Below are 15,643 nucleotides of genomic sequence, written 5' to 3' on the forward strand. Positions count from 1 at the left end.
TTTTCTCTCTGATAAAAAAAAAAAAAAAAAAGACAAGGCTTGGCCTATAGCCTACTGGTTAAGGGAAATCATATCCTACATGGTCAACCATGGTTCAAGTCCTGGTCCTGGAAGCTTGAAAAATATGCTGCATGCACGCATGCCCAAAATGCCAACAGGATGAAGAAATGGAGGTGAAGGGATTGCAGCAGGACCATATCCCACTGGAGGGTACTTTCTCCCTTTCTTCTGTCTCTCTTTTTCTCTGGCAAGCATACTCAATCTCTGGCAGCTTAAAAAAAAGGACAAAGTGCATACCAGAGATGAAAGAGGAGTAGAGGGGCCAGCAGGCTAGCCCAGCAGTCAAGGGAGCAGGATCCCACATGGCTGATCACAGTTTCAGTCCTGGGCCTGGCGGCTTGCTTTCTCATTCCCCCTCTGTCTCTCTCTGGTCAAATTGAATAATAATAATAATAATAATGATAAATAAAATTAAATAAATACTTCTAAAAAAAAAGAATGAGGAGTAGAATGTGAGTTCATTTATGAAAAGAGATGAAAACATCAAGGAGAAGGGAATGATCAGCAGTGACCAGTGCTTCAGACAAATAAAGGAAAATCAGGTTGGAGAAAAGGCTATTAGATCTGGCATTTAGGAAGACGATAGTGACTATAGGAAGCAATTTCAGTAACAAGGTAAAAGTGGAAGACAGACTGTAGAGAGCTAAAGACTGAGTGGGTATGATGCCAGTTTTACTTAAAAATGCCCTTGGTAAGGCAGTAAAGATGGTTAATTTTATTAAATCTTGATCCTTGGGTACACATAATTTAAAAAAATTGTCAGAGAGCATGTGCACGAGAGAGAGAGAGAGAGAGTGAAAGAAAGAGAGAGAGAGAGAGAAAGCGAGAAAGCATCCCTCCCGTAGGGCATGGTCACACTGCAATTCCTTTTCCTCTGTTTCTCCCTCCTTTTGTGATTTTGGGTGTGCATTCACACATGCCCAGTGTATTTTTCAAGCCACTGGGTCAGGGACTTTGGGATCCTGCTATCTTAACCACCAGGCCATGAGATGGCACCACATCATTTTAATATTCTGTATGATGAAAAGGGAAGTACACATAGAACACTTCTGCTACATATTGAAGTGTGATAGCTGTCTTGATGGAGGGTCCTTGATGACTGTTTAACTTGTGACTTGAATTAGGTACTTCTGTTTTCATGGTACACCATTTTCATTAGAAAGGATGATTGACAAGTAAATGTTAATTCAGACTTGGATATTTAACAGATGTTTTCATAAAAATGAATGACGTGAGCATGTGATGTCAAGGAAACATCTGGTAATTATTCTTATTTTTTTGGCTAGGGATAACATTTGAGTATTAGGTAAAAATTAGAATTTTAGAAGACATGTACCTCTGTCATGAACTTGGAAGCTTCCAGATACTTAGACCTTTACAATGCAATTAGTAATGATATTAACAAATGCAATAAAAAACTCTTTATTTTGAAATGTAGATTCACAGAAAGTTATAAAAATAGTAAAGAGAGGTCCAGTTCACCCTTCACCCTTTTACCAATAACATCTTACATAAATAAGGCACAATATAAAATCAGGAAACAAACATTGGTACAATACACAGATCTTATTTAGATTTCATCAGCTTTATATGAACTCATTTGTGCATGTGCGTGTGGGTACAGTTCTATTTTATCATATGTGTAGATTCATGTTTACCACCACCACCATCACAACAATCAAGATACGGAACTATTCTCTCACCAGAAAGATCCCTCATGTTACCCTTTTACTGTTGTACCAATTCCCCTCCTCTGTCCCTAACTAATAACATATTCTTCATTTCTATAATATAATTTTGTCATTTTGAGAATGTTATACATATGGAATCATACAGTATGTAACCTTCCTCCCCCCACCCCTTTTATTTTATTATGCTAGAGGGTGCATGTATGCATGAGAAAGAAAACACTCCTTGCCCCACATAGGTTCTGCTCACACCACAATCCTTTTACCTTCCATCAAGATCCTGAGTACATGTGTGCTCTGTTGTAAACTGTTGGGCCTTGACTTGAACCCTAGTCATCCATGTGAGATCCAGCTTTCTCTGTGCAGTGCTTAACTGCTGTGCCACAGGACTGGCCCCTGTATGTGGCCTTTTGGGACTATCTTTTTTTACCACCTGATATAATTCCTCTGAGATCCACCTAAGTTGTTTTGTGTATCAATAGTTCTTTCTTATTGCTAAGTAGAATTCTGTGGTGTGGATGTACCAGTTTGCTTAGCTCACTGAAGGAATTTAGGTTGTTTCCATTTTTGGCTATTGTAGACAACGAGTTGGCATGAACATTCATGTATGGGTTTTGTGCAGATGTAGATTTTCATTTTTGTGGGATAAATGTCTAGGAATGCAATTTCTGAATTGAATGGTATCTGTATTTAGGTTTTCTTTTAAAAATAAGTATTTATTTTATTTTATTTATTATTATTATTTTTAAATTTCCTATATGGCATGTGCACTCACCACAGAGAAAGAGGGAAAGTGAGAAAGCAAGCTGCCAAGTCTGGCACTCGAACTGCCATAATCACCACACCTCTTGCTGGTCCCTGAACATCTTAAAAAAGAAAAAAAGAAAAAAAATTGCTAGATAGCTTGTGGGGGCATGAGAAAGAGAGAGAGAGAGAGAGAACCAGCACCCCCTAGTGGGGCCCAGTCATGTTGCATCATTTTTCACTCCATTTCCTCATTCCATTAGGATCCTGGCATGCTTATGTATTTAATATGTTTTTCAAGCAGCTGGGGCTGGGGCTTGAACCCTGGTCTCCATGGGACCCAGCTTCCTCTGCACAGCACTTAATCACCGTGTTCAGAGGCCAGCACTTGAACATATTTTCTTTTCTTCTTTCTTTTTAAAATTTTGCTAGAGGGCATGTGGGAGTCCAGCACCTTAGCCGCCATGCCATCTGCTATTTTCTAGAGTGATACGACATTTTTAATCCCTAAGAGCAATGTATGAGAGATCCTATTTCCTTTTTGTTCATTTGTTTGTCATTTTGCCAGAGGGTATGTGCACTTGCCAGAGAAAGACAGAGACAGAGAGAGATGGAAAGTAAGAAAGCACTCGCCCCCTCCACAAGGAATGTACATACCTCAACCTTCTTCCTTTAGTTTCTTCCTCCTTTGCAGATTTTGGGCATCCACACATACATGCCCAGCATATTTCTCAACCCACTGGGTACGGTACTGGAACCACACATGTGGCCATGTGGCAGCCATGAGCTGCCTCAACAACTACCATCCATAGACTGGCCCAGTCCCATTTCTTTTCATCCTTGCCAGCATTTGGTATTATGTCTAATATTTATTTTTGCTGTTCTAATACATGTATCATGATCTTTCCTCGTGGTTTTAATTTGCATTTCTCTAATAGCTAGTGGTGTTGAACATCTTTTTTTTTTAAAAGTTTTTGCCATCGGGCATGTGCACTTCCCAGAGAGAGACTGAGAGAGACAGAGAAAGGGACAGTGAGAAATCACCCTCAAGGGCAATGGCCATGCTGCACTCCCTTCTTCTCCATTCTCCTCTTGGGATTTTGAGCATGCAGGTACACGTGTCCAGTATGATTTTCAAGTTGCCAGGTCCAGGGCTTAAACTGCGATCACCACTGTGCCACTTGCTGGGCCCTGAACAGCTTAAAAATAAAAGTAAAATAATTGCTAGATAGCTTATGGGGGCACACAAGAGAGTGAGATAGAGAGCACTTCCCAGTAGGGCCTAGTCATGTATCATTTTTCACTCCATTTCCTTATTCCATTAGAATCATGGCATGCTTATGTATCTGACATGTTTTTCAAGCAGCTGGGCCTGAGACTTGAACTTTGGTCTCCGTGGGATCCAGCTTTCTCTGCATAGCACTTGATCACCGTGTTCAGAGGCCAGCACTTGAATGTATTTTCTTTTCTTCTTTCTTTTTAATATTTTGTTAGAGGGCATGTACACCTGATGGGGGTGGAGAGAGAGAGAGAGAGGAGAGAGAGAGAGAGGGAGAGAAGGAAAGTGGGAAAGCACTCCCCATGGGGGATGATCACACTGTAATCTCTTCTCCTTTATTTCTTCTCTTGGGATTTTGGGCATGGACTGTGCATGTCCTTGGAGTGTTTTCAAGCCACTGTGTCCAGGACTCAAATGTGCAATTGGCCATGTGGGATCCGGCCTCCTCCTCCTCCTCCTCCTCCTCCTCCTCCTTCTTTTTTAAGTTTTTGCCATAGAGTGTGTGCACTCACCAGAGAGACAGATGGCGGAAAAGTGAGAAATCACTCTCCGGGGGGATTGCCATGCCTCACTCCTTTTTCCATTCTCTTTTAGGGATTTTGAGCATGCATGCACATGTACCTGGAGTGATTTTTTTTTTTTTGAGAGGTTTTTGCTATAGGGCGTGTGCGCTCGCCAGACAGACAGAGAGAGACAGAGAGACAGAAGGCGAGAAATCACACCCCCCCAGGAGGGATGGCCACGCCGCAGTCCCTTCTCCTCCATTCTCCTCTTGGGATCTTGGGCACGCACGCACACGTGCCCGGCGTGAGTTTTAAGCCACTGGGTCTGGGACGTGAACCGTGGTCAACTACATGGGAGTCCAGCGACATAGCCATATGCTAACTGCTGGTCCCTACCTGGAGTGATTTTCAAGCCACCAGGTCTGGGTCTTGAACCACAATCAGTCATGTGGGATTCCAGTGCCGTAACCACCATGCCATCTGCTGGCCTACCTTTCAATATATATATATATTATTGTGCTTTTTGTGTTATATCTCAGAACTGTTCACTTAGCCATTGGTTTCTTAAATTTCCATATGACTTGAGATCAGCATGTCATTGTCTGCAAAAAAAGCCAGCTGGAATTTTAATGAAAATTGGATTGAGTCTGTAGATCAATTTGGAAATAGTGCCATCTTAACAATACTAAGCCTTTTGATTCCTAAACATGGAAATCTTTCCAGAGGTCTTCTATAACTTTGACAATGTTTTACAGTTTTTTTGTTTTGTTTTTAGTTTGCTATAGAGCACATGTGCTTACTGGAGAGAGGTGCAGAGAGAGAGAGACAAAAAGAGAGAGAGAGACAGAGGGAGAATGGGAAATCACCCCCCAGGGAGAATGGTCATGTCACAATCCCTTCTCTTTTATTCTCTTCCCAGTGTTTTGAGTATGCACAAACAAGGCCTGGTATATTTTTCCAGCCTCAGGGTCTGAGAATTGAACCACAAAGTTGGTCATGTGGGATCCAGGACCATCTGCTGGTCCATCAATGTTTTTATTTATTTATTTATTTTGACAGTTTTTTTCGCTATAGGGCGCGTGCGCTCGCCAGACAGACAGAGAGAGATATAGAGACAGAAAGCGAGAAATCACCCCCCAGGGGGGATGGCCACGCCGCAATCCCTTCTCCTCCATTCTCCTCTCAGGATCTTGGGCACGCATGCACACGCGGCCGGCGTGAGTTTTAAACCACTGGGTCCAGGACGCGAACTGCGGTTGACTACGTGGGAGTCCAGCGACATAGCCATTATGCTAACTGCTGGTTCCCGGTCCATCAATGTTTTTATAATTTTAGTGGATAAGACTTGCAGTTCTTTTGTTAAATTTATTATTTAATTTTTTATGCTACTTTAAATGAAATTTATTATTTTTGTTTTATTCATTTCTAAAGGGTAAAAATAGTCAATTTTTGTATATTGCACTCTGTAATGTGGCTGAATTTGTTTGATTCTAATAGTATTTTTTGACTTGTTTTTCAGTTTTATTTTATTTATTTTTTCCATGAGTGACTGAGAGAGAAAGCAATAGAGAGAGAGAATACTCAACAGGGTCCTGATGCTGCAAACTACCACCTAGCTTTCAGCCAGTCCTGGATCATGGGTATGTGTATGCCTAGCATACTCAAAAGGTTTCTGCACTTGAACTGTCAACCTTCCCGTGCTCCCACTTCACAGAGGTAGAATGTGATATTTACCACTATACCACTGTCTGACTCCTAGTTCTAATAGTTTTTGTGTGATTTTCTTTGGGTAGTCTATATAAATGATCATGTCCTTTGCAAATAGAGATAATTTTACTTAGGGATTCTACTGAGTAAATTTGAAAAAAGAAGTACAAAGATTGGTACACTGAAAACTAAAAAATACTGTGGAAAAATAAAGATTTAGACAATTTAAAGACATCTATTATTGGATAGGAAGACTTAATACTATTAAGATGGCAAAATTGGAGGGACCAGCAGTCTATGTCGCTAGACTCCCATGTAGTCGACCGCAGTTCGAGTCCTGGACCCGGTGGCTTAAACTCATGCCAGGCACGTGTGAATGCATGCCCAAGATCCCAAGAGGAGAATGGAGGAGAGGGGATTGTGGCGTGGCCATCCCCCTTGGGGGTGATTTCTCACTTTCTGTCTCTCTGTCTCTCTCTGTCTTTCTGGTGATCGCACACGCCCTATAGCAAAAACCTCTCCAAAAACCAAACAAACAAAAAACTGAGGTCAGCAGGGAGTGTGGTGGTTAAGGTGCTGGACCCCAACATGGCTAACTGTGATTCGAGACCTGGACCTAGCAGCTTGAAAATCACACTGGGCGCGTGTATGTGTGTACCCAAAATCTGAGAGGAGAATGGAGGAGAAGGGATTGTGGCATGGTCATCCCCTCTGGAGGATGATTTCTTTCTTTTCCTCACTCTCTCTCTCTGGTGAGGACATGCACCCTATGGCAAAAACCTAAAAACCTAAATTGGATTTCATCAAAATGAAACACTTTGGTCATTAAGACATGATGGTTTTGGGCTTTATGTTTAAATCTTTAATCCATTTGGAGTTAATTTTAGAACTTTTTTTTACTGTCTCCGTTAAAGAAAAAAAATCCCAGATAGTACATGAACTTGCCAGAAACAGAGAGAGGGAGAGGGAGAAAGTACCCCTTCCTCCCAGTGGTGTATGGTCACATAGCAATCTCTTCTTTTCCATTTCTCCATCTTGTCAATATTTGGGGCACACGCACACATGTGTCCATGTGTTTCCTGAATTGCTGGGGCTAGTGTTTGAACTGCGTGATTGGCTCTGTAGTATGTGGCTCCCTTAACAATTAGGCCATGGGGCTGGCTCTAGAAAAATTTCAGTAGGCATAAGAATGCATATAAATAAGGGGAAGAGGCTATGGGATGGTGTATCTTAGCAGAGTTAAAAATATGGATAATCTCGGGGCCAGCAGGTAATGTGGTAGTTAAAGTGCTGGACACTCCCACATAGCTGACCACTGTTTGAGTCCTGGACCTGGTGGCTTGCTTTTTCACTTTCCTTCTCTCTGTATGTTTGCCTTTCTCTGGTCAAATTAAAATAAATGAATAAATAAAATGAAATAACTAATTTTTTCAAAAATAATTGCACTTAAAAAAAATATGGACAATCTCGTCCAGCCTGTGGTATGGTGGTTAAGGTGGCTGGGTTTCACATGGCCAACTGCACAGTTCAAGTGCTGAACCTGGTGACTTGGAAAATATGCCAGGTGCATTCCCAAAATCCTGAGACACGGAGAAGGGATTGCAGTGTGACCATTCCTATAGGTGGGTGCTTTCTCACTTTCCCTCTTTCTCTAACTTTTTGGTGAGTACATCACCTCTCTGGCATTTTTTTAATGGACAATTTAATACATATTTTAAAAAAACTAGTAGTACTACTAACAAATGCAAACAACATAATATAATGTTATATGTTGAATATGTGTATAGCCTTGATTTGATTGTTGTACATTGTATGCATTAAAAAAAAACTATATTGGTGCCCACAAAGATATATATCAATTATATGTAAACTAGAAATCATAATTAAAAAAGAAAAAAGACAGTGAGCCACCCTGTAGCCTAGTGGTTAAGGGAGTCGGATCCCACATGGCAACCTGGTTCAAATCCTGGCCTCAGCAGCTTGAAAAGCACACTTTGTGCATATGCGTGCGTGTACAAAATCCTGATGGGATGGAGGAATGGAGGAGAAGGGATTGTATTGTGTCCCCACCCCATTTAGGGGGGTGCTTTCTCTCTCTCCCTTTCCCTCTCTCCTTGGTGAATGCACATACCCTCTGGCAATAACAAAAGAAAAAAGACACAATGAAGAAAGTGAAAAGAACTCTTAGAAGTCAACAACTCAAATTTATAATGGGCAAAGGAGCAGCCAGTAGATAGCATGGTGGTTAAAATGTTGAATTCCCACATGGCTGACTGTAAAGTTCTAGTCCTGGGCCTGGCGGCTTGAAAATCACACTGGCTGCATGTACATGCATGCTCATATCCTGAGAGAAGAATGGAGAAGGGATTGTTGCATGGCCATTCCCCCAGGGAATGATTTCTCATTTTACCTCTCTCTGTCTCTCTCTCTGGTGAACATATGCACTCTATGGTACAAACCTAAAAATAATAATAATAAGGTAAAGGGCACTACTCCAATGAAGAGCTGCAAATAGTTAATAAGCATATGAAAAGATAATCAACATTATTAGTCAACAGAGAAATGCAAATCAAAACTACAATGAGATACTACTCTATGCCCATTTGAATATCCTTAATCACAAAAACGGAAAATAGAAAGTATTGGTGAGACGGGAAAATTGGGACCCTAGTACAGTGCTAGTGAAAATGTAAAATGGTGCAGCTGCTATAGAAAGCAATTTGGAAGTTCTTCAAAAAGTTAAAATATGAGTTTACAGGGACCAGCAGGTGGCATGGTGGTTGAGGCACTGGATACTCCCAAATGGCCGACCATGGTTCAAGTCCTGGACCTGGTGGTTTGCTTTCTCTCTCTGTCTCTCTCTCTCTCTGTCTCTCTCTCTCTCTCTGTGTGTGTGTGTGTGTCTGGTCAAATAAAAATAAATGAATGAATGGATGAAATTGAATGAATAATCTTTAAAAAAAACAAATATGGGTTGACATCTGACCCAACATTATGTATATACACAAGAGAACTGAAAGCAATGTTCATGTAAATATTTGTATACAATTATTTGTAGAAGAATTATTCATATTAGCTCCAAAATTGAAACAACCCAAATCTCCATCAATGGATGAACAGATAAACAAAGTGGGGCATATCCATATCAGAATGTATTGAATCATAAAAGGAATGAAGTATTCCTACAAGCAACATAGATGAATTTTGAGAACCTTTTGCTAGGTGAAACAAAGCAGATACAAAAGGCCGGGTACTGGGGCTGGTAGGTGATGTAGTGATTGAGGGTGCTGGACTCCCACATGGCTGACTGCTGTTCAAGTCCTGAACCTGGCCACTTGCTTTCTTACTTTCCCACTCTCTCTCTCTCTCTCTCCCCCTCTCTGGTCAAATTAAAATAAATAAATAAAGTAAAATAAAATAATTCTTTAAAAAAACAGATAACAAAAAAGACCAGGTACTTCATGATTCTATTTATTATGTTTCCAGAATAGGCAAATTTATGTAGATATAAAGTGGATTATTGATTGCCAAAGGCTTAGAGGAGTGAGTAATAAATACAGGCTGTGAATGTTACAGAGCAGAGACAGTGAGGAGACTGTGTCTGGATCCCCTCTCTCACAGCCATTGCAGTACTTAGAGCTCCATAGAGACATTGCTGGGGCAAGTGAGAATCAGATGGGCACTGGGTGACTCTGCCTCATGGAGGGAAGATAACTAAACATGGGCAAAGGAGATTCTAAGAAGCTGAGAGGCAAAATGTCATCATAAGCATTCTTTGTGAAAACTTGCTGGGAGGAGCACAAGAAGAAGCACCCAGATGCTTCAGTCAACTTCTCAGAGATTTCTAAGTGCTCAGAGAGGTGGAAGACCATATCTGCTAAGTTTGAAGATATAGCAAAGGCAGACAAGGCCCATTATAAAAGAGAAAGAAAAACCTATATCCCTCCTAAAAAGGAAATAAAAAAGTTCAAGGATCCCAATGCACCCAAGAGGCCTCCCTCAGCTTTTATCTTGTTCTGTTCTGAATAGCACCCAAAAATCAAAACAGAACATCCTGGCCTATCCATTGTTGATGTTGCAAAGAAACTGGGAGAGATGTGGAATAACACTGCTGCAGTTGGTAAACAGCCTTATGAAGAAAAGATTGCTAAGCTGAAGGAAAAATACGAAAAGGATATTGCTGCATACTGAGCTTAAGGAAAGCCTGATGCAGCAAAAAAGGAAGTTGTCAAGGCTGAAAAGAGCAAGAAAAAGGAGGAGGAGGAAAATGAGGAAGATGAAGAAGATGAGGAAGATGAAGAGGATAAAGATGATGAATAAGTTGGTTATAATGCAGTTTTTTTCCTTTTCTATAAAGCATTTGACCACCCTGTACACAACTCACTCCTTTTAAAGAAAAAAAATTGAAATGTAAGGCTGTGTAAGATTTGTTTGTAAACTGTGTAATGTCTTTTTTTGTATAGTTAACATACTACCCAATGTGTCTTTAGACAGCCCTGTCCTGGTGGTATTTTCAGTAGCAACTAACCTTGCCTGATACAGTATGGGGGTTGTAAATTGGCATGGAAAGCAAGTTCTTGCTGGTGCACAGCACAAATTAGTTATATATGGGAATGGTAGTTTTTTCATCTTCAGTTGTCTCTGATGCAGCTTATATGAAATAATTATTGTTCTGTTAACTGAATACCACTCTGTAATTGCAAAAAATAGTTGCAGCTATTTTGTTGACATTCTGAATACTTCTCAGTAAATACAATTTTTTAATTAAAATAAAAAGAAATTGCTTTTCCCTTAACACTAATTTGAATATATTTTCCCATTCTTTCCTTGCTTGCATTGATTCTGATTAGAAGTCTCTTGTTAACCTGATGGAATATGCTTTGTATGCCATTTTTCTCTTGTCAATCTTAGTATCTTGTCTTTGTCTGTGGTTTTGGTCAATATGGCTATAATGTGTCTTGGAGAAGATCTTCTTGGGTTGATTCTATTTGGGGTCCTTTGTATGTCTTGAGACTGGATCTTTGAAGGCCTCTCTAGATTTGGAAAGTTTTCTTGCAGGATTAAATGGACAATCAACTAGGCAGAAATGGCTTTACAAGAAGAAGAAAAGCCCAAAATGCCATTTTTGATAGAGAACCCACAGTTCAGTTTTATTCAGAGCAAAGAAAAAAGAAACTTTCGATCGTACTGGAAGAAACTCAGCCATAGGTTTGTAATCTGTACTCAAACTACACATGCAATAAGGACAATATTCCGCTAATACAATTGATGTGCTGTTGCATTCGTCTACTGTTTGTCTAATATTAACAATTATAAACAGAGCAGTGCAACTAGTATATGGAACAATTGTTAGTGTTACAGAGTCAGGCAGAACTTTTCACTTCTCTTCACATCACTGGTTCTCTTTGTGTACCTGGGCTTCCTCCTCTTCAGTAAAGTCATTTTTGATATTGAAAGTCTTGTGAATCTCCTCAAGAGTTTTTCCCTTGATCGTGTTGGCAACAGTCTTGCATGTAACATCAAGCAAACCTTTGATGTCCAAGTAGTTTGCAGCCAGGATAAGCTCAAAATGTGCTTAAAAAGTGTTCCTTGGTCAACCTTCTGAAATTCTTGGTCTCAAACAGGAATGTCATCTGTTCACTTCTCTTTGTTCTCATCATCTTCAGGAAGAGGAGGGTCATCCTTGTGGTGGGTACACCTCTGAGTGACCTTTTTTTAATATTGCTGTATTAACATTTGGTAGAGGAACTGGGTCGTCATCTCCTTCATCATCCATTCCCAAATCTTCCAACATGGTCTTGATAGTCACAGATTGTTTGGCAATTTCCACATCAACTTCAAATATCTCTCCATCAGAACTCTGCAACTTAATTGAAGGCATGGTGCCCGGTCTCAGGGAGACGGCTGCCCGGACGCTGATGAGAGCGGAGCAGGGTTGGCAAACAAGAGAAAGGAGGAGAACAAGGCCACTCTATGAATAATATCTTTTAAAAAATCAGAAAAGCCAACCAACCAACCAGACAAACAAAAACAAAGTCCTATAAATGGGGCTTTTCTTTTTTATCTTATTTATTTACATTAAATCATGTCTTTACAGTGTACATTTCTTTTTCCAGCACAAACACCATGTATGTCAGTCAAGACAAAGATTCTGCTATATACATTAACATCAGCAAATGGCCTCTTACTTTTTTTCCAATTAAGCATTTTTACTTGTTTTTTCCTTCCCTTTTACCCTCCCTTCCTTCCATACTAAACCTTTTTCCACATTTTATTGATTCACAAAAGAACTTAAACTAAAAATATGCACAAAGCTAGAACCTAGTGATAAGTGCACTGTAATTTTCTGAGACATTTTTTTTTCTTTCTCCATTCCCCCTTTTACTAAAGAGAGGTATAAACTAACTTATTTGCCAAAAATTAGGTTAATTGTAATTTGGTCTGTTATTTGCAGAATGAATGGGGCTTTTCCATGGAGGTCCAGACAGGGCTATGGAAATGAGGCTTTTTTGGCTCCTCCAAACCTGTTCCTTTCCAATGGCTGCTAGGTTGCATAGCTAACGTGGTTCCCAGTTTTGTGCTTTTCAAGGCTTTTGCAGAACTGAAGTAGGGGGATAAAAATGGGCAAATTAAAATGCCACAAAGCTCACTGTTCTTACCAAGATTTTTTTTCCATGAGCAAGAGTGTGGAGGGAGTAAGAGGAATTTTTGATAGGGTCTCACCATGTTACACTCACTATGTTGCAATTCTGACCCAGACTCCTGGTTAGGTGGGAACAAAGTTGGGCATGAACTGAACCTGGACCTCCCATGCAGCCTCAGCCAATGTGCAGTGGCTCTCTGCTGCTGGTGCCATCACAGCTGAGCCCTAAGATTCTCTTTTTCAAGGAAATCAGCTGATTTTCTTTAGTAAACACTTGGATGATTGTAAGCCTTTGTTCAATTTCCAGAATTCTGAAAAAGTTGATTTTGACAATTTTTGCCAGTATTCTCATTGCTTTTTATGGAAGAATGGATTTTCAGAGTCATTATTCCACCATTCTGGAAATGATTCTCATAAAATTGATATTTTAGAGATTTTTGCTATAGGGCATGTGTGCTTGCTGGAGAGACAGAGAGAGGCAGAGAGACAGAAAGTGATAAATTACGCCCCCCCCCCCCCCCCCGCCAGGGAGGTTGGCCACACTGCAGTCTTTTCTCCTCCATTCTCCACCAGGGATTTTGAGCATGGTGTATTTTAAGCCACCAGGTCTGGAACTTGAACGTGGTCGACTGTGTGAGAGTCCAGTGACATAACCTCAGTGAGTAGAATGAATATACTATAAAGTAGCACCTAGCTGGGGCTATATAGCTTACTGTAGTCATCAAATAGGTATTTTTAATGTTTTTTTTTTTAATTTCAAGAAAAACAGTTTTTGTGTTTTTTTTTCTGAAACTTTTTTTTATTTCACTAGAAAAAACATTTATTAAATAATATATATTCTTTTCCTAACTCCATTCTAATAGTTTATAAACTATCAAAGTAAGTCATAGGCATTAAAATGTTAACATTTTAGATAGTCAAGTTAAAAAAGAAACTAAGATTAGATGTAGCTATGAATATATACTAAATATGTCACCTTTTCTTTCTTATACAGAGTACCTTCTCTTAGAAAAGGGAAATTTATTAACAGGACACTATATACTTCTTGGTGACCTTAGAGTCAAAAGAAAGATGCTAAGAGATCACAGAGACTCATTGTCACTGATGAAAAGTGGCAGTAGAATCATAAGCAGTCCAGAGGAAGCAACAGAGCCCAAGCTGGGTATCATTAATTTGGTGGAAATGCAAGCTAAACATTTTGTGTTTTAATATTTGAAGAAAGTCACTCTACACATAACAATTTTTGACTTTTCTGTCAATCAAAGAAAGGCAAAAAAAAGTATTATGTTTAAAGGCAGGAAAAGTATATCATAAAATTTTAAAACATGTCAATGCAAAACCAAATTTTATTTAGAACACCTCATTTTCTGACTATGAATCATTAGTACTTATATTTAGTAAGTGAACAAATAACATGCCAAAACCTGTTTATATTTAAGGAATATAGAAACAAGCTGACAAAATTTACCCATCTTAAAGAAAAGCTGTTGAGACCGGGAGCAGGATTAGCTTTCCAGTGCACAGAAGGGCAGCTCCTGCTACACAGTGTCAGTAAAGAGCTCACTGCCAGGAACACTTGACCACTTAGGTCCTTCGCCAACCCCAGGCCTAAAAGAAACACAAGCCACACAAAACCAAACTGAACACCAGTAATAAAACCCCATTCCTTATCATAGTTTCACGCTTCCTCTGCTGTTTCAGTCTCCGAGTACATCCTGCACAGTGCTGCATTAGGGCGGCATACAAAGGCATCTGTTTCACTTCCTAACTCTGTTAACTGCTCCAATGAAGACACACAAGGGTAATGGTCTTTTAACATATCTGGCAATTTAGAAGTCTTCTCTTGAAGACGTTGAGATCTTCTCACTGGTGTCAAGAATTTCAGCTCTTTAAATGTAGAATTTATTTCATCAAATTGCACCTTCTTCTTTACACTGAAAAAATACAAAATGATTCCCAGAGTTCAAAAACATGTTAACATTTTTAACTGGTATTTTTTTCTTTTGAGAATTATTTAACTTGACTTACTTATTTTAATTTGACCAGAGAGGGTCAGAGAGAGAGAGAGAGAGAGAGAGAGAGAGAGAAAGCAAGAAAACAAGTTGCCAGGTCTGAGACTTGAGCTGCAATTGGCCAAATGGGAGTCCAGCGCCCTTAACCACTATGCCACCTACTGGCCCCTTCCCTGGTACTTTTATGCTATTCATCATACTATAACTTACGTTTTAACTATGTAATTACTTGTCTTATAGAAAAGAAAAAGTAATGTAAGCTCCTTGACTTGAAGAACTTATTTATTCTTCTAGTTGTTGATACAACTTGGTCACAGTAGATATTGATTTAATTTAAAAAACATACTATTTAAGGGACCAGCAGTTAGTGTAATGGCTATGTTGCTGGACTCCCACGTAGTTGACCGCGGTTGGAGTCCCGGACCCGGTGGCTTAGATTCAGGCTGGGCGTGTGTGCGTGTGTGCCCAAGATCCCGAGAGGAGAATGGATTGTGGTGTGGCCACCCACCCCGGGGGGTGATTTCTTGCTTTCTGTCTCTCTGTCTCTGTCTGTCTGTCTGGTGAACGCACGTGCCTTATAGCAAAAACCTCTCAAAAAACAAAACAAAACAAAAAAACATACTATTTAAAAGATAGATGGCGTGGTGGTTAAAGTTGCTGGACTCCCACATGGCCAACCATGGTTCAAGACCTTGACCTGATGGCTTCCTTTCTCACTTTCTTGTCTCTGTCTCTTTCTGGTCAAATTGGAAAATAAAAATAATAATAAATAAAGTTAAAATAAAATAATTCTTTAAAAAAAAACTATAGATAAATTTAGATGATATAAAGCTCTCCCCTGGATGGTAATATTTAAGAAAAAGTCAAGCAATTCCAGTATTTAACAGGTGAAATCTCTTGGGACCAGCAGGTGGCATGGTGAATAAGGTGCTGGACCCTTCCCACATGGCCAGCCATGGTACGAGTCCTGAATCTAGTGGCTTGTTTTCTAACTTCGTTACTCTCTC

General features: G+C 39.8%; 1 protein-coding gene and 2 pseudogenes across 1 annotated transcript in view; 2 read left to right on the forward strand and 1 right to left on the reverse strand.

The window, feature by feature from the left end:
- The window catches only part of TEX11 (testis expressed 11), a 514,378-nt gene that overhangs the window by 88,281 nt on the left and 410,454 nt on the right, over positions 1 to 15,643 (forward strand). The gene's annotated exons all lie outside the window — the stretch shown is intronic.
- On the forward strand, positions 9,702 to 10,301 carry LOC102482764 (high mobility group protein B1 pseudogene; annotated as a pseudogene).
- On the reverse strand, positions 11,344 to 11,931 carry LOC102482333 (S-phase kinase-associated protein 1 pseudogene; annotated as a pseudogene).

This window comes from Tupaia chinensis, unplaced genomic scaffold, assembly GCF_000334495.1.
Source record: "Tupaia chinensis unplaced genomic scaffold, TupChi_1.0 Scaffold000165_2, whole genome shotgun sequence".
NCBI lineage: Eukaryota > Metazoa > Chordata > Mammalia > Scandentia > Tupaiidae > Tupaia > Tupaia belangeri.